Genomic DNA, 18,637 nt, shown 5'->3' on the forward strand with positions numbered 1-18,637 from the left:
GTGTTGAGTTTCCAGAGGCCTGGGCCAAAGACAGTCCCGCCCTGGAGTTCCACTCTACACCCTAAAGCCTGATGATCTGAGAAGAAGACAGGCTGAAGAGTGACCCCAACAGCTTTCACTCTCTCTGAGACAAAGCAATAGTCAATTCTGGAGCTGCTATTCCTCCCTGACCATGTATATCCTGCTGTTGTGGGATATATACATCTATATGTGTCTGAGAGTTTAAAGTCTTGAACTAAGTTTTGCAGGGCCAGTGAGCTGGAATCCAATTTTATCGGAGAGCTAGACTGCCTGTCTGTGTGCTCTAAGATACAATTAAAATCCCCTCCCACTATCACGTCTGTGTTACTTAACAATAGGGGAGAGAGTGCCTTGAGTAGCTCCACCCTTCCTCCCACGTCAGTAGGACAATACACATTGATTAGCCGCAGGTTAACGGTGCCCCATTCCACATTCACACACAGCAACCTGCCATCTATGACCCTCTGAATACTTTTCAATTTGAAAGCCCATCCTTTGAAAAGAATGGCCACGCCAGAGGCTCTGTTGTTATTGTCCCCTGACCAAACAGAAGGCCCTTTATCCCACCTATCTTCAAAGCTTTTATACCTCTCTTGATAGGCTAAAGCACACTCCTGCAACATCAACACATCTCCCTCTCTCTGCTGGAGGTAATCAAAGACACACTGGCATTTAACTCTGTCATTGATACCTCTGGTGTTAAGAGAAATTATGTTTAGAGCCATATTACATAAGAAAGTGGAACCAGTCTTTACAAAACACATTTCTCTTCGGTCTCACCAGTTACCTTCTTCTTTTTCTTTTTCTTCTTACCAATTTCCTGCCAGCCATCCTCTGAATGAGCCTTCATCAGGGTGGCAGCAGTAAAAGCATTCACGGAGTCCATTTCAAGGAAGGGGGTAGAAGGAGGGGTGGAGGGGTTCCAGCTGTCCCCATCGCCATGCTCTCCTTCCTCCTCGCTCGGGGAGAAAACAGAGTCATTTTTCCTTTTCCTCAAGTCCAGCTCCTGGGAGCACTGAGGGGAAAGGGGTGGAGCCGATGCACCAGTCTCCTCTTCCCCCTCACCAACCAGCTGTTGCAGATCCTCCGTGATGGACTGGATGGAGGAGAGGAGGGCATCTGTAGCACTTGCAGAGTCTGAGAAAAGCAGCTCCGCTGAATCCTGGGTATCGTCGCTGGACCCGCTCCACCTGGGGGCCCCACACTGGCCCTCGTTCTGAGGAGCAGGAGTGGGGGAGGGGTCCTCGCTGTTCTCGGGGGTTTTCAAACCCTCGTGCTTGTCTGGTGCAGTCTGCGGTTGTGGGGGCGTAGTGGATTTCTCTTCCACCGGCCCCGGAGCCACAGCAGGACTGATCCTGGCTGGAGGCTGAGACTCTTTGTCCAACAAGGGTTCTTTGTTTGACTTGTTGTTTGCTTTGGCTTTTCGGGCCGGTTTGGCTGAAACAAGCACTGCCTCATCCTTTCTCATTTTGAGTTTATTGGCGTAGGTGTGAGGGCAGTTCTTAAAAACGTGTCCTTCCGAGCCACATAAATTGCACTTTGGCAGCATTGAACAGTCAAAGGCTAAATGTCCCTGTTTGCCACAGGTCTTGCAGCATTTCACAGTGCAGGACGATGCCAGGTGTCCCACAGCACCACAGCGCCGACACACCTTTGGTTGTCCCACATAAAAAACATAGCCATTGCAGGCGCCCAGCTGGATTGTAGAGGGCAGGTGCCTTAAGCCTCCATTGACATTGTCCGGTAGCAAGCGAACCTCGAATTTCCTTGCTCCTGTTTTTATACCGTCAACATCTCTAACCTCAGTTCCATGGTGGACGGTGCAGTACTGCTTAAGCCAGGTGTGAATGTCCTCCGTCTTTGCCAGTTCCGAGAACATAACAACATGCACCGTTTTCCTCTCTCTCTGTGTCAGAGGCTGCAAGTTGATCTTCTCAAGGGCAGGAACTTTCCCTCTTTTTGCCTCAAACACATCCACACATTGTTCAAACGGAGAATAGGTAGCAAAAACAACCTCAAATGCTTTCTGACCTGGGAGAGCAAAGATGAAATCCAAGTGCCGAGGTTCAAAGCCAAGTTCCTTCTGTAACACTTTTCTGCTGAACTGCATACGATCCATGAAGAGGTCATCCAAAAGCTCAAAACGTACAGCATTCTTGCGGGATCCAAAGGTTGCCATCTCAAACTGCAAAACAAACACTGCTTCCACAAAACAAGAAAACAATCCAACTACTCCAACTACAGGCTGATCAAGGTATCTCCCCTGCCAGGTAAGCCGAGAGCCGCAGGCGATGAGCCCGGAGCTGAACGGGCCCCACTGGCTCGTTTGTAAGGCCAGGTGCATTGCCAACCACGACCGGCAGGGCAGAGGCCTTGAAGGCAGCCTGGGCTCCTGCAGCTGTCCAGCCACGCACTCTGGTTTCTCTTCATCTCGTACAAATCTTTTGCCTTTTACTAAAGATTTCCATGGAGAGGAGCATGAATGAGTTCCATACAATTTTTGTGCTTCCCTGCCTTCGGGTGGGGCACAGCTGGGCTGGTCAAAGAGAGAAAACAAAACCACTCACAATCGCTCTTATTACGGCGACTGTGGCCGTCTGCTCTGCGAGTCCTCGGTCTCCGCCTGTCTGATTGGCGCTCTTTTCTTTGGGGGGCGGGAAGTGTCCGGCCGCAAATATGAAGCGTTACAGCAACGACATGCCATGAGACGATTGATAACGATTTCCATAAGATCCCCGCGGTTGCCTGGCAACCGTCAGCTTTGCGCAGTGGCAGTATCGTAGCCTGTGAGGTTTAGCTGAGGCGCGATTATTGCTAGTTGAAAACTTTTCCCAATACCCCGCTTCCGCCGGTTTGCAATACAATCGGCGAAAGCAATTTTTGACAGTCTCGTCAGAGACTGAGCAAGGTGTTTAAAGACAGATTTGGTCATGGTGACATCATGGTAGAAAGAAACGAGCTTGTTACGTCTCAACAGAAACGCTCTTTAGCTCTTTCAGCGTTATGCAGAGAACAGCGTCTGTCGAGATCACTTTTGAGTCAGCGCGAAACGCCGTGTGCTGTCAGTTTGATTTCATATTGCTCGTAGCGGCGCCCGGCTTTTGTCTGTCAAATGTTAGGTTGCGCTTCTTCATGCTGCATTGTCGGCATGAGTGGAGCTTTTTAAACGTCTGTATTTACTGCGCCCCATAAGAAATCGTTTGTCCCCATTCAAAAGAGATTGTGCGATGTCCTGCAGCGTTCGCAAAGCAAACATTTGACAGTTTGAAAAGAGGAATTTATTCTGCTTCCTGTGCGTGCAGTAGTTACAAAGTTGAACGTCTTTACACGATCTGCTGCAGTTTTCAGTGGGCGGGCTTTGTCAGATGGCTTGGAAAAACGCACTGTGTTTCGGCTCGGGAAACATCATGAGCAGTGTCCTGCATGTTTTCTGTGTATAGCTGTCTTTTAACGCATACAGAATTCATTCGAAATCATTGATTTCTCCAATTAACAAGGGGCCCTTTTTGAACCTGCCAGAAGCATTCTTTCAATGTAACAGATTTACTCCGGGGAAAGGCAGCATGATATTGAGAGTAGCTCAAGCTTTCAGCACCCGTATCGGACTGCGTGTATGCAGACACTGCTCAGAATCCCCTGTAAGATTCTCCTTCAATTCCGTTTTGCAGTGCTTTAGCTCTTTCAAAAGGCTTCGCTTTGCTAGTCACAATCCAAGGCTCATGACAGCATTTGAAACCAATCGCCACTGCGTTGGCTGGGAATCGAACGCGGGTCAACTGCTTGGAAGGTAGCTATGCTCACCACTATACCACCAACGCACGCCCACAGGCGCCCTGCAGGACACCACCAGAGAATGCTCACAATTTCGGAAGCTGTCTCCGGGACGTGCTGATTCCACACATCCTGAATAAATCATGATATTGTTAGTTGCTGTAGCTAGACGTTCAAATGAGTTTCATGGCCAGATGGACTGTTTCCTCCAGCGGTATAGTATTGCAGTGAGACAGCACGATGCCTGCAAGACTATGTCACGCTAAACGCCACAGATTGTGTTTGTGTTGGACAGTTGGACCCTACAGTTGGACCCTCGTCGACAACCTGAATAGCTTATTCAGAAGCAGTGCTGGACCGGGAACGAACCAGCTTCTTCCCAGGCACAAGAGTGACTTGTGAGGACTCGCGGTCACACTCTGTGCATAGAGACTTTCTATCAGCCAGCCGGACTGCTGGTAGATCCCCTCGGAGCAACGACTGCCCTGCGCGCCGCAGTCAGATTCCTCCGCCCGTCCTACTCCGAGCTGCACCTTGACTGGTTGGCCGGTAGCCAGAGGACGCCGGGACAACACCCATTGGACAACCGCTGGAACAGAGGCTGCAACAGAGCCTGTCAGCTGGTTTGGTGTTCATGCCGGGAAATTCCAAATCCATACACAGTGGATAAGTAAACCCCATGTTCTACATTGCGTCTCGAGAATTTAATTGTACCTCAACACAAGTTGTTATCAATTTAATTCATGAGTAATGTATTTACTTCCGAGTTTAGAGTAACAGTGGGTAATAACACTGATTAGCGATTTGGTAACCGAACGATTTATATTGACATATATTCTCTGTTGTGTATCTCTTTGTGTTTGCATCTCTTCGGGATTATATACCTTGTATATTGATAACCCTCACAGTAAGGTCTGCCACTCGTATCCAGGCAGACTAGTATATGTTTGGTGCACAATTTATATTAATAAATGTATCTAGTGTATTGAACCTCTGTGTGTGCGTTGTTAGTTGTTCTGACGATTGATTTTCTAAAAGCCCCAACAAACAACCTTGTGATTACTGCTACAATTAATAATTGTCTCAGTAAACCCATCAAACCATTACATTTAATGGCGTCCCTGGGTGGGCGAGTTTAGAATGAAATGAGAATCCGCGGCTTCTATACGCGAATACCGGGTGTGCTGATAACTGCGTAAAGAAATCCCCCTGTTTTCTAGCGTTTAGTGTAACGTGTGCTGATTGGAAATCCATCTGCTCGGGTGTCTAGATTCCATACTGTATTTTGGAAAAAGAAAAAAAAAAGTAATACTCTTAAAGTTTCTCTGACGTAATGACAATGGCTGCTAAAATGTCTGAAGTGGAGTCGCTTATAAGTACTATTTCTAGCGACGACAATCCTGGTTACTGGAGTGGTATCGAAAAGTTGAACTTTGATGATATTGAGAAGCTGCAAGTAGATTTAGTAGCTAAGGTAGCGAACCAGCTTAACACAGGAGTGTCTGTGAACGCAGTTCTGGTCCTATCGAGTTTCACCTTAAATCTAGCTAAACAGCTGGAACTGTCTTTGTCCGAGCTGACAAAGTTTCAAAAGCTTCAGGGAACGCTAGAAAGATATAAGGCGGAGCGAGTCGAGTTGTTGGATATAATCAGAGAAAAGAGAGTGAAAAATGAGGAAAGTGAAGACTGACTCAGGGAAGTTTTAGGTAAATTAGATGACTTGTCTGCTAGAGAAACTGCGGCTGAGGTAGCTAGGAGAGACCTGGAAGCGAGCTCGAAAGAAAAAGAAAAAGAAATTGTGAGTTTAAATGAGCTCAGCCAGGAAAGGCAAAAGGAGTCAGATGCTGCCGTACTGGAAGCAAAATAGACTAGATCCCACTTGCATGCCAGCCCACCTAGCAGCCCGGAGCGCTCACCCAGCGCGCCGGGAGGAGGTTTCTCCCGGCCAGGGTCTGTGGTCGGATCGGCATGGGGGAGATCGCTGAGTCCTGCGCGAAACGCAAGGGCGAGTCAATTCAGGCATAGACCCCCTGCTCCTGATCACGGCCGTCTCCCTGCCCGCGGAGAAACCGTAAAAATTAACCTCCACTCCCTGAGGCAGTTAGCCAAAGATGTAGAAAGGTTTGACCCGTCAGTGTCAGGGAATAATGTGGAGACCTACATCGATGAGCTGAGATATACTTTGCAGTTTATGCCCGAAGCGTCCGAACAGGAAAAGGCTATGTAAGTAAGGAAAACTACCAGCCGAGCGGTCCACGAGTGGATGTCTAGACAAGGACCGGAGGTCTGTAATAGCTTTGAGGAGCTGTGTCAGGCAATGATCGGAGAATTTTCGGCTTTTATCGATCCCATAGCTGCCGTGGCTGCTGTGCACCATATTAAGCACGAAAAAGCTGAAGCCCCTCGCGACTATTATCAGAGGCTTAGGCGCACTTATTTTGCAGGGCGGAATGAAGAGGGTTGCGAAGAGAACGTGAATTTCAAAGGTTTATTCATTGCTAATCTGCATCCCTCAGTCAGGAAAATGATTGTGATGCACACTGATGCAAAAGCGATGAAAATGGCTGACATTAGAAGGTTGGCTCAAAAAGCCTGGGGAGCTGAAGTCTCTGCTTCCTCAGAGTGAAAACCTGCTAAAACGGCCGTGTTCGCCACTAAAGCCAGCAGGGTTGACGACTCGCCTCAGCTCGAGGCAGCTGAGGTTCCTGAGCTCGCTAAGCCCCGGCGCAAAATAGGCAGGCAGGACCGCACTAAGCGTCAGAGCCGCCGTGAGCGCTACGGGGAAGGCAAGGGCTCAGGCAGAGTCTATCATAAGACTGGACGAAGGGAGTCGACTGCAGCCCGCCTGGCCAGGCTTGAACAAGCCCTGCCTGAGAGATCAGGACAGGGTAAACCTTCCGCACCGAATGCCAGAAGTGTGAATGAGCTTAGGGGGACCACGCCCCTTCTCACTGGAGGAGGCGGGGATCCGTCCCAAGCCCCTTCCTCAGTCTATCTGATTGGGTGGGAGGGTTCCTGCCTGGAAGAAGGCTGTGACTCTGAGTTGGGCGCTGACCCCGCCCCTGAAGTCAAAGAAAAGGCAGGCTTCCAACAATTCTTAGGGAATCTCAGCCAGAAAGGCAAAGCAAGGCGTATTTATATCAAGGTTTCTCTTGAAAACGTCTTAGATAGAGAAGCACTGATTGACACTGGGGCTGAAATTAGTTTGATGTCAGCCGATCTACTCAGCGAGCTCAAACGAGTAGCGAAAGGAAAAGGCATCAGACTTAAGGTAGAACCGTGTAAAATAGATATTTCCAGCTATACCCAGGATCATGCCAGGATCACACACCGAGTGTGGGTGGCACTTAGGTTCGGGCCAATGAACGTGGTGCATCCTGTTTACATCTCTAGGTTAAAAACAGAGCCACTACTCATTGGCCAAGACCTGCTTGACAGGCTGGAGCCTCTGGTGGACTGCCAGCGTGGAAAATTGTGGGCTCAGGTCAAAAACCCTAAGCCTGTTGCACAGCAAAAAGGGGGATTCAGTGGTTATGCTGTGATCACACAGTGCCCACTGAACACTATAGCTGAGTTGGAGGTTCCTCCTGGTTCCTCTGGACGAGAATAAATGTCTCTTCTTGCTTTCCAAAACTACAGGGAAGTCCTGCCCAGGCCAGCACTCCCACGGTCTCCCAACTACAGGAGCAGTGCTCCGAGCAGCTGCTTGACCCGCCAGGTAAAGCACACCCCCTTTTCATCCCTGAAGAAGAGTGGATCTCCCTGTCCGGTAATGAATGGGAGTCCTTTCTGTGCACCCTGGTACCTCAGGGGGTCCAGGACTACCACCCCATGGTGGTGGGAGGGGGTCCAGGTGGCAGAAGTGCAGGTTGATGATGTAATTCTTAGCCTCAGCTCTGAGAAGTCCATAATCAGTGAAGGTCTGTTCGAGGACCTGTCGCGAAGCTGTCAGGTGACCCTGGTGACGCAGTCACAGGTTCTGTGGTGGGCACCCCCACCTCATAGGTCCATTTGGAGCAAAGGAAGCTGTGTAGCTTCCATCTCCATCGGAAAAAGGAAGTTTGCTCACTACTTCCAGGTAGCACCTCAGCTGACCCATTCGGTCTGCATTGGTGCAGACCTATTGGTTCGACTGGGCGCCCAGCTGGACACAGTAAACAGTGTGCTGTGGAAACGGGTGGACCCAGATGCCCACTCTCTAAGCGGTGACCCCGAGAACATTCGGTCAGGTCAGACGATTCCTCAGGCCTGCCAGGTAGTAAACGAATCGGACCTGATCGTTCCTGCGTCAACAGCAGGGTTTCCGGTACGCCTTGTCCTAAAGAAGGGACAGAGAATGGACGCTGAGATGGTTTTCTTCCAACCATCAGCTCAGTTTATCAGACTGAACCTAGCAGTCTGTTGTACCCCCAGACTGGAACGGAATGGCCGAGCCACCTGCCTGTTGGTGCAGAACATAGCAAAACAAGATGTCAAAATCCCTGCTCGCACTGACATGGGACTGGAATTGACAATAGTTTCTATGATTTCGAACTGGCCATCCCAGTACTGGGGCAGCTCCCTGGTCCCTTGGCTTCATAAAAGCGCCCCTGTAATAAAGAAATTAAATCCAAAATCAAGAGGGCAGTTGCCTACTGAAATACAAGAAGTCATCAATTTTAACCTAGCAACACATTAAAGGCTGCATCTATACAAGTGCGATTCCAGAAATGCTCACCAGATTACGTTTTAAGAAGGAACTGCGCCTCAGGTTCCGCCGAGATCTTAACTCGGATGGCAGGATTCAGAGTCCGGAGTGTGGACTGATGGCGAAGGAGGGTCCACATACTGTGGATCCCTCAGTGATCTTCCGCGTATTCAAACCGCCAGCGTGTGACTCCCCTGTCCCTGTGACCTCATTGCTCTGCTCTTTCCTCTGTGCAGCCGAGCCCGACTCACGGTAAAGTGAAAAAAAAGATGCCCTCAACGTGAGATTTACTCTGGAGCGAGGATAGATGTTACCTTTTTATCATTTAACAGGATGTATGTGATGTGGCGACTACGTTCAATTTTGTATCCTCTTTAAAAGATTAAGGACTGGGGTGAGCGTGATTTACCACCCTTTCAGCTAAGAACCCGACTTGCGCACCGTTTAAGCTGCATAGACTCGGTCGTTTAACTCTTCTCCGTTAGCAGGGTTAAGGTTAAAGAAAAAAAAATAGCTGACTCCTTTTTTTTGCCAGCCGCTAGCGCTGATTAGCAAGGCTTGTATTTCATGTTTTGCAAGTTGCATCCATTTTAAGAAAAACAAGTCGCGTTAAAGACAGGAAATGAATACTTGCATTTAATTAAGTCTAGCCATAGGCGGGGATCTCCTGTTTACTAGACAGGCGCTTTAACCAACTAAGCCACGGCGCCCCAGGAGTGTTGTCCTTTTGCAGCCACTTGGACACACCACTCAGACACATCTGCATTCGGTGTGTGCTCCGCCTGCTCGCTGAGCAAGTTGCCACCTTTACATACAATAGCAACATCGACACCAAGAGAAAGGATGACAAATGGCTTTTATCTGGAACTTTTCATGTCCAAGGAGCTCAATGTGCTTTCTGTGTACAACAGGGCCACTGAACTCCACACTGGCCACTGAACCACAGCAGTGGCTTGCTGGCTTGACATCTCCCAAGGAAAATGTTGAAATCACATGTGGAACAGGAAAATGACCCTCGAGTACGTGGGGAAAAAAAGAAAAAGATCATCTGGAGCGCGCCAACCCATGTCCGGACAGCCCAGTTTCGTCGACAAGGTGGCTGAGTGGTTAAGGTGATGGACTGCTAATCCATTGTGCTCTGCAGGCATGGGTTCGAATCCCATTCTCATCGCTCTCCATGTCTGACATGTGTGCCTGTTCGACATCGGCCCTCCTGTTGTTTGCTCCGGTGCTAGAGCCGTACATTTTCTAGCAGTGGCTGAACATGGTATAGTAGGCCAACGTCGGTATCGAGCAGTGACAGTAACAGTACTTACTGCGCCCCATAAGAAATCGTTTGTCCCTGTTCAAAAGAGATTGTGCGATGTCCTGCGGCGTTCGTAAAGCAAACCTTTGACAGTTTGAAAAGAGGAATTTATTCTGCTTCCTGTGCGTGCAGTAGTTACAAAGTTGAACGTCTTTACACGATCTGCTGCAGTTTTCAGTGGGCGGGCTTTGTCAGATGGCTTGAAAAAACGCACTGTGTTTCGGCTCGGGAAACATCATAAGCAGTGTCCTGCATGTTTTCTGTGTAAAGCTGTCTTTTAACGCATACAGAATTCATTCGAAATCATTGATTTCTCCAATTAACAAGGGTCCCTTTTTGAACCTGCGAGAAGCATTCTTTCAATGTAACAGATTTACTCCGGGGAAAGCCAGCATGACATTAAGAGTAGCTCAAGCTTTCAGCACCCGTATCGGACTGCGTGTATGCAGACACCGCTCAGAATCCCCTGTAAGATTCTCCCTCAATTCCGTTTTTCAGTGCTTTAGCTCTTTCAAAAGGCTTCGCTTTGCTAGTCACAGTCCAAGGCTCATGACAGCATTTGAAAACATTCGCCACTGCGTTGGCCGGGAATCGAACCCGGGTCAACTGCTTGGAAGGCAGCTATGCTCACCACTATACCACCAACGCACACCCACAGGAAGCCTGCAGGACACCACCAGAGAATGCTTTTTTAATTTTTTTTTTATTAAACATAGAATTTACAAATACAAATACAACAAGAGGATCAGAGTCATGTACAAGAGAAAAAAAACGCAGCAGAAAAAAGCATTTAACTACCAGAGGTAATTAAGTAATTATGTGATCAAATTGTATATTTTACACGTATCATATTTTCCTTGCTTTAATATTTCTCAATTATTTATAAACTTTAGTTTCAACATGCATGCGTTTCCTGTAAAAAATAAAACTCAGCACACAGTTTTTCTTTTAACAACATTTCGAGTACCTCTGGCATTCATGAAAAAGACATACACAAAAGCAAATAACTAACTCTAAGACTGTCTAAACTATTGAGTTTTTCAAAGAACCAGAACTATAACAGTCCTTAACACTTAACTACACCATTCCAAACTAACACTAAAGAAACACTAGTATATACTGGTATAACAAATATAACCAAACATAATCATTAACTGAGCAGTCACTGGGAGCAAATCTCCTTCCCGTCCACAAAGGCCCTCGCTCCCACAAAGTAGGCTCTCCTCCCCTCTCTTCTGGCAGCTTCAACCTGGGGCCACAGCTGGTTCCTGGTGCTCCTGTCCGCGGCAGACAGGTCCTCTGCAAACCTCAGTTTGTTCCCATTCAAATACTCATTCCCCCTCGCCGCTCGCCACAGCATGTCCCTCGCCGTCCTCTTGGTGAACTGTATTATAATCGATCTGGGGCGCACTTGCCCAGACATGTTCGCTCTCCCGAGCCTGTGAACAAAGTCAATGGCCGATATTACGTCCTCCTGGTCCGGCAGGGTCCTTTTACAGATACCCTTCACTGTTGCAACAAGGTCCTTATCACGTTCCTCTTTAACTCCAAATAATTTTAAATTCCATCATCGACGGTATCTATCTACATCGTTCACTTTCAATTCAAGTTCTTTAATATGCTTTTCTTGTTTGGTATTTACTTGTTTAAGAACTTTTACTTCACTCTTTAAGTCTTCAACCTCTTTAAACACACAGTCCATGGACTTTTTAAGACTTTCGATTTCGACTGTATTAGATCAAATCATTTCCTTCAGCTCACCCATGCTCTGTGCCATCATGTTGAAGATGTTGGTCTGGAGCTCCTCCAGCGTCAGGTCGCCCCTTCCTCTCTTGGCTGCCGGGGTTTTCACAGGTGTGCTGGGCAGGGACTCCGGCTCTTCCTCTGGCAGCTGAGTCTCACTTGGGCTGCGAACGCTCGCGTACGAGCGCATCTCCAGCACTCTTTCCACGTCCCCTCCAGCTGCTTCACTTTTCCCTTTAGTTGCCATCAATTTTCTTGTAGTGCTATACATATACGATTGAGGTTTCTTAGACTTCTCCTTCGAAGACCCAGCACTCTCTTTTGTTTTCCCAGTGTTACTCATATCGAAATTCTTAAACCTAAAAAAAATCGTTTTTTTTTCTTTCAATTATAACTGAAGTTTAAACAAGTAGTGTTAAGTCCTTATTTTTCTGTAGTCAAAAAAAGCAAAAATTAACATTCAGGTCATGAAAAACTCAAAAAAAATCCTCAACCACTAAACTTTACCTCCCACCTGAGCGCCATCTTGAACGCCCCTACCACCAGAGAATGCTCACGATTTCGGAAGCTGTCTCCGGGACGTGCTGATTCCACACATCCTGAATAAATCATGATATTGTTAGTTGCTGTAGCTAGACGTTCAAATGAGTTTCATGGCCAGATGGACTGTTTCCTCCAGCGGTATAGTATTGCAGTGAGACAGCACGATGCCTGCAAGACTATGTCACGCTAAACGCCACAGATTGTGTTTGTCCGTTCATGTCAGTCATCCTGCAGCCACGGGAAGTGGGACACAAACATGCCGCAATGCTTTCAAGACGTTAGGATTTGTTTGTGCAACATCCGAGAAGAGTACTTGTGGCTTGAATGTGAACTGTACGTGCCCGCCCCCTTTCCTCTGTAGTGCATGAGTTCTTCCCGGCATGCCCTTCGTCATTGTTCTGTCATCTTGTATTTAAAGGGTTGTATTTCTGCTGCTGAAAAGAATCAACGGGTTTCTTTGTTCCCAACGGAGCCCTTGTCTGTCATGAAATTCTTCAAAACCTCAAGCTAGAAGAAGACGACAAATATGAAGCGTTACAGCAACGACATGCCATGAGACGATTGATAACGATTTCCATAGGATCCCCGCGGTTGCCTGGCAACCGTCAGCTTTGCGCAGTGGCAGTATCGTAGCCTGTGAGGTTTAGCCGAGGCGCGATTATTGCTAGTTGAAAACTTTTCCCAATACCCCGCTTCCGCCGGTTTGCAATACAATCGGCGAAAGCAATTTTTGACAGTCTCGTTAGAGACTGAGCAAGGTGTTTAAAGACAGATTTGGTCATGGTGACATCATGGTAGAAAGAAGCGAGCTTGTTCCCAGTGGGCATTGATTCGTCGAATATACGTATATTTACGGTGAAATTACGGCTATACGTATATATACGTCGCCTCGAAGTATAATCAACGTCGAATTGCAACCGTAAAATTGACGACATTAACAAACGCATATATAACGTCGAAAACACATCTAACACAGTGCCTGAGGCTTTTTACTGTATGTATCGTGTGTGCCGCAACTAGGAGTATACGGCACTCTGCACAGTGTACGAAGTAAATTATTTTCGCAGCAATTAATTTACACGTGTATAATAAATATAGTAAATATAATAAATTAATTACTGCGAAAATAATTTACTTCGTACACTGTGCAGAGTGCCGTATACTCCTAGTTGCGGCACACACGATACATACAGTAAAAAGCCTCAGGCACTGTGTTAGATGTTTTTTCGACGTTATATATGCGTTTATTCATGTCGTCGATTTTACGGTTGCAATTCGACGTTGATTATACGTCGAGGCGACGTATATATACGTATAGCCGTAATTTCGCCGTAAATATACGTATATTCGACGAATCAATGCCCACAGCTTGGCATACAAGGGTTTTGCTGAGGGGGTCTTGCCACCTGCCTGAAAAAAAACAGTAAAATGTTTGAGTGCCTATAGAGTTTCTATTTTTATTTTCTTGACAAAAGTCCCCCATCAGTGCGCGGTGCCCGAGGAAAAATCTGTAGGGGGGCGTCTGAAATTCTGAGGGGGGAGTGATATTTCGGTTGAAACGGAGCTGTACGGTGCAGCTACCCAAATGAAATCTCGCAGCTATGCCATTGATTAGTGCTTCATGATAGAAGATAACGACTAGCAATCTGGTATTTGCGATGAAGTTCAGTTTCACATTTTTCGTCACTCTCAAGGTTTGTATTGCCTGGAGCGAAAAGTACCATAAGCGTTCATTTTTGCAGCTACATGGACGTTCTGAATCGTTAAGAAAAAAATGTTGTAAAACCAACAGAAAGCACAGACTGCTATAACTAGTCCTAGTTATATAACGATTTTAAGTATAATGATAAACTACTGCAAGGAATCGGTCCACCTGAGCAAACAGGATCGTAATGTTGACACTCAATAATATGTGCAGTTCCTGGACGGATAGCCCTCCTGCCCATCAAACAGACTGAGTGACTGTTCGTGTCATTTAGTGTTGTCTGACCATTGACAAAGTACAACTATTTTTTTAGGGTGCAAATTAAGTTAGGTAAATCTTTTTGCCCAAAACTGAAGGGGCGACATTCCCCCCTCCCCCTGTGATGCCAGGCCTGTCCCCATCCTATTCCATAATGTCATTATATATAATACCATACAACAGTGACCGATCCTTAATATTTGCATGCGTTAAAATTGCACATCAGCTCATAGCAGCGATGTATTATCAATGTTAAATTTCAACCATAATATCGACAACATTAATAAACGCATACGTTGAGAAAATATCGAACCCATCATATTTTCCGGTTATATACCACAATGCATTGCTAGTATTCGTTGGTCACCATTTTGGACACGTTTTTCAAACGTAGAAGTATATCCGAAAATATCTCAGCAATCCTCTTTTGACGAGTAAGTATGAACAATAATAATACTATCTGAATACATACAGATCTTTCTTAATATTATTTTGATTAAAATAGTATGTGAATAAGCAAAAAAAATGGCACATAAAATAGTGTGAATGGGGAAGATGACACAAAATCGTTTTGCCGTTTCTCTTATTCTTATTCTATGTTGTACTTTCAAACTTTGGGTACTCTTTAATTAGGACAGACTTTATTGCTCAACTGCTATGATGCAAGCCAAATTTTATACATTTATTTCAGCTTTGAGCTTAGTAAACCGTTCATTTTTTAGATTATACTAAAGAAGATATTAATCATTATTTATTTGGGAAGTAATATTATATAATTTTCTCCTAGCTGCGGTGCTGAAGTCCCACCCTACATCAACAGAAAAAGAAATAAAGGAGCATGCAATGTGTTACTTGAAGAATGCATATGCAAGGCAGGGGGCCAAGAGATCTGGACTCTGAAAATAATAGGTTTTTGGTTCTAACTGTTAGGACAATTAGACAGGGTTTGCAAATAGTGGACAAGAATCGTCTTAACTTCCATTGTAATATTTTATATTTTATGTAATATTTTTTTCTTGGAAATATAGAAGTTGTACATTTTAAAATGTATATTTGAATCAAAATGTGGTTTTGAGTTAGTGTGTTAATGTAATTAGTTTTCTGTTTGTCATTACTATACTGTATATTGCCATGTTACCAGAATTTGTAGCTGAAGTTTAAGACTAGTTGTGTTTTTATGATTATTGCCCATATGTTGATTGTTGATTGATTGTATACAATGTATAATTTGAAATACATATGTTTCAGGTGTGAATGTGTATTTTCAGAATACATTTCTAAACCTAATCATTGGCTTGTTTTACTTGTTTCTACACCTATAAAATCTATCTTTGATGTATAATAGACCTCTACCCATATACGTATAATAGACCTCTAATGTTATCCGTATAATAGACCTCTAACCATATACGTATAATAGACCTCTAAAGTTATCCGGAACTCCAACCATATATGTATAATAGTCCTCTAAATTTATCCGTATAATAGAACTCCAACCATTTATGTATAATGAACGTCTAAATATAGACGTATAATTGACGTTTAACTTTAGACGTATATTAGAATTTCATTCTAGACGAATTGTAGACCACATTTAGACGTCTAAGATATGCGTTTAATAGACGTATATTATACGTCTTTTGCCCAATGGGTTACGTCTCAACAGAAACGCTCTTTAGCTCTTTCAGCGTTATGCAGAGAACATCGTCTGTCGAGATCACTTTTGAGTCAGCGCGAAACGCCGTGTGCTGTCAGTTTGATTTCATATTGCTCGTAGCGGCGCCCGGCTTTTGTCTGTCAAACGTTAGGTTGCGCTTCTTCATGCTGCATCGTCGGCATGAGTGGAGCTTTATAAACGTCTGTACTTACTGCGCCCCATAAGAAATCGTTTGTCCCCGTTCAAAAGAGATTGTGCGATGTCCTGCAGCAAACCTTTGACAGTTTGAAAAGAGGAATTTATTCTGCTTCCTGTGCGTGCAGTAGTTACAAAGTTGAACGCCTTTACACGATCTGCTGCAGTTTTCAGTGGGCGGGCTTTGTCAAATGGCTTGGAAAAACGCACTGTGTTTCGGCTCGGGAAACATCATGAGCAGTGTCCTGCATGTTTTCTGTGTATAGCTGTCTTTTAACGCATACAGAATTCATTCGAAATCATTGATTTCTCCAATTAACAAGGGTCCCTTAAAGGATGAGTCAAAGTAACGTCTAATCGGATTAGTTTCCTTAGAGCTGGTTCAGAGTTTGCTCAAGAGTTTACCTTTCACAGATGCGCAAAGAAGAATGTTGGGGGTGCACGCTTCAAGGCGCCTTACAGCTATAGGGAGTGATTCGAGACGATTCATGGCGTGTGCTCGTTCCCATATACCGTACACCGGGGGTGCAGTGCTAGGATGACGTACAATACCGCTTGGGCACGTAACGGCGTTATATGCAAGTGCAGGACGTGAGGGTTTTCGTTTGTTTGTTTTGTTTTGCTCTGCTTTGCTTTGTTTTGCTTTCCATCGCGTTGGTAAGAGCGTAAATAAAAAGGCGATTCCTGCATCTACCACTAATGTAAGAGCTATTTCAAGTGCGACGTGGTGCGGCTTTTCAAATGCTTGTGGGCATTTCTCTGTTGTTGATTCTTTTTTTGTGTGTAACAAAGTGGCATTTTCATGTCCGGACGGGGAGACTTTATCATTCCGACATGAAGCCACCCTTAAGTCCTCTGAGGCGTGTCTGTCTGCAAGGCTTGTATTTTGGAAATGTTTTTTTGAAACGGAGAACGACTTTGAAATAGGCTTCCGCCGGCGCCTCGCGATCCAGGTAAGATTGTAGCAAGAACGCAGCTGCGGTGGGGCTTGCTGTAGTCGTGGCTGAGTTGTTAAGGCGATGGACTAGAAATCCATTGGGGTCTCCCCGCACAGGTTCCAATCCTGCCGACTACGTTGTCCGCCTTCAGTCGGTGTGTTTCGGCACAAGCAAAGAAGCGCGCCTCTTTGCTGTTCCTGGTGGTTTTAAAACGCCCAATCGCTTGTACCCGCTGCCTTGGAAATAAGTTCTTCAGCGTCCGCAAATGGCATTTTGCAGCTGGAAGCATATGTCGACGCGTTTTGCACAGAGCACCAAAAAAGCGTCTTTTTTGAAGGCCCAGGCACTGAGCATTGGTGGTTCAGTGGTAGAATTCTCGCCTGCCACGCGGGAGGCTCGGGTTCGATTCCCGGCCAATGCAGTGGCTTTTGCAGCGAGCGGCTCCATCACTTGCATCCCCTTGCAACTCGCAACTGAAAACCCACTGAAGCTAAGCAGGTGTGAGCCAGGTCAGTACCTGGATGAGGATGAGCTACAGGGAAAAACAAAGCTTCCAGCTGGAAGCGGTGTTAATGGTGCCGGCGGGGGGGCGCTCACCCTGAGGTCTGTGCGGGTCCCAATGCCCCAGTATAGTGACGGAGATGCTGTGTTGTAAAAGGGCGCTGTCTTTTGGATGAGATGTAAAACCGAGGTCACAGCGCTCTGTGGTCATTCAAAATGACCACCAAAACCTTTGACAAAAGCTCTTGGTAATTGATGGTCTTCAATAATGCTTCTCCTTTAGGTACATTTTAAATCAGCTGAAAAATGCTGTGAAATGGGGGGGCACTTCAGGCCAGTGTAGGATTTGGGTTACAAGAACCATGAAACTGCACGAGAAAGCCCGTACACTGAATTACACGGCTTTCTATTCAAAGGAGGACAAAAGAAATTCCCTGAGTTTGATTTTTTGCAGCACAGAGAGGAGCACTGTCGTGAGGCCGGTTAGCTCAGTTGGTTAGAGCGTGGTGCTAATAACGCCAAGGTCGCGGGTTTGAGCCCTGTACGGGCCAGGTCTAGGTCCAGGTCCCTGTTTGTGAAACAGGCAAATGACTGTCTCAGGGGCCCATTCCTCATTCTCAAGACACATGTATGCACTATGTACACCGTGCATTGAGCAATAGGGACTGAGTACACCACAGGTAAGGTTAAAAGTCATTCTGAGGTGCCACATGTGAGGGATACAGCTAGGCATCCGAAATGTAGGGTTTGAGACCCTTCAGGAGTACTGCATCCTCTGAGACAGACCCTGTTAAACAAATGATCATTTCTTTCGGCATTAGGGACTAAATATACTAAACATATGATGCTAAAATGTTATTTTCACATATATTAATGTAATAAATGATTGCTTATGCTTTATAAACAAATCTAATTCAAATAAAAGCTTAAGTTTTGTATTTATCTTGTACCATAGAACATGATTTTCTTTGTATTTCAAGCCCACAAAGTGTCCAAATGACGCACTACATGATATAAGGAAGATTATCACATGCATATCGGTATTATCTTTCTTATGAAAATGCATTCCTTTCATTACCTTTTACTTTTTAAAATGAACTCAAATTGAGTATAATGTAATAATTTAAGTAGAATAGATTCTAATAATATAATGATCCAGTGTTTTGCACTACTTCACTGCTTCACTGCTCTATGCCATCTGGAAATAAATCCTCAGACTGCTTACTGCCCTGGGCATGTACCAATAAATTAAAGGAGCACATCTGTTTATCACTGCGTTGAAGCAGGAGACACACAGTCTCTGCAAACACAT

General features: G+C 45.6%; 5 non-coding genes across 5 annotated transcripts; 4 read left to right on the forward strand and 1 right to left on the reverse strand.

Annotated features, from left to right (window-relative positions):
• Positions 1-2,431: 2,431 nt before the first annotated feature.
• On the forward strand, positions 2,432-2,548 carry LOC138228351 (U5 spliceosomal RNA). The gene has a single exon (XR_011185431.1). It is a non-coding gene; the product is annotated as a U5 spliceosomal RNA (small nuclear RNA).
• A 230-nt stretch (positions 2,549-2,778) lies between these two features.
• Positions 2,779-2,920, forward strand: LOC138228200 (U4 spliceosomal RNA). The gene has a single exon (XR_011185286.1). It is a non-coding gene; the product is annotated as a U4 spliceosomal RNA (small nuclear RNA).
• A 7,441-nt stretch (positions 2,921-10,361) lies between these two features.
• On the reverse strand, positions 10,362-10,433 carry trnag-ucc (transfer RNA glycine (anticodon UCC)). Its single transcript has one exon. It is a non-coding gene; the product is annotated as a tRNA-Gly (tRNA).
• Positions 10,434-12,678: 2,245 nt separating this feature from the next.
• LOC138228153 (U4 spliceosomal RNA) lies at positions 12,679-12,820 on the forward strand. Its single transcript, XR_011185239.1, has one exon. It is a non-coding gene; the product is annotated as a U4 spliceosomal RNA (small nuclear RNA).
• A 4,354-nt stretch (positions 12,821-17,174) lies between these two features.
• trnag-gcc (transfer RNA glycine (anticodon GCC)) lies at positions 17,175-17,245 on the forward strand. Its single transcript has one exon. It is a non-coding gene; the product is annotated as a tRNA-Gly (tRNA).
• The last annotated feature ends 1,392 nt before the right edge of the window (positions 17,246-18,637 follow it).

The sequence above is a fragment of the Lepisosteus oculatus genome, unplaced genomic scaffold (assembly GCF_040954835.1).
Source record: "Lepisosteus oculatus isolate fLepOcu1 unplaced genomic scaffold, fLepOcu1.hap2 HAP2_SCAFFOLD_40, whole genome shotgun sequence".
In the NCBI taxonomy this organism is placed as follows: domain Eukaryota; kingdom Metazoa; phylum Chordata; class Actinopteri; order Semionotiformes; family Lepisosteidae; genus Lepisosteus; species Lepisosteus oculatus.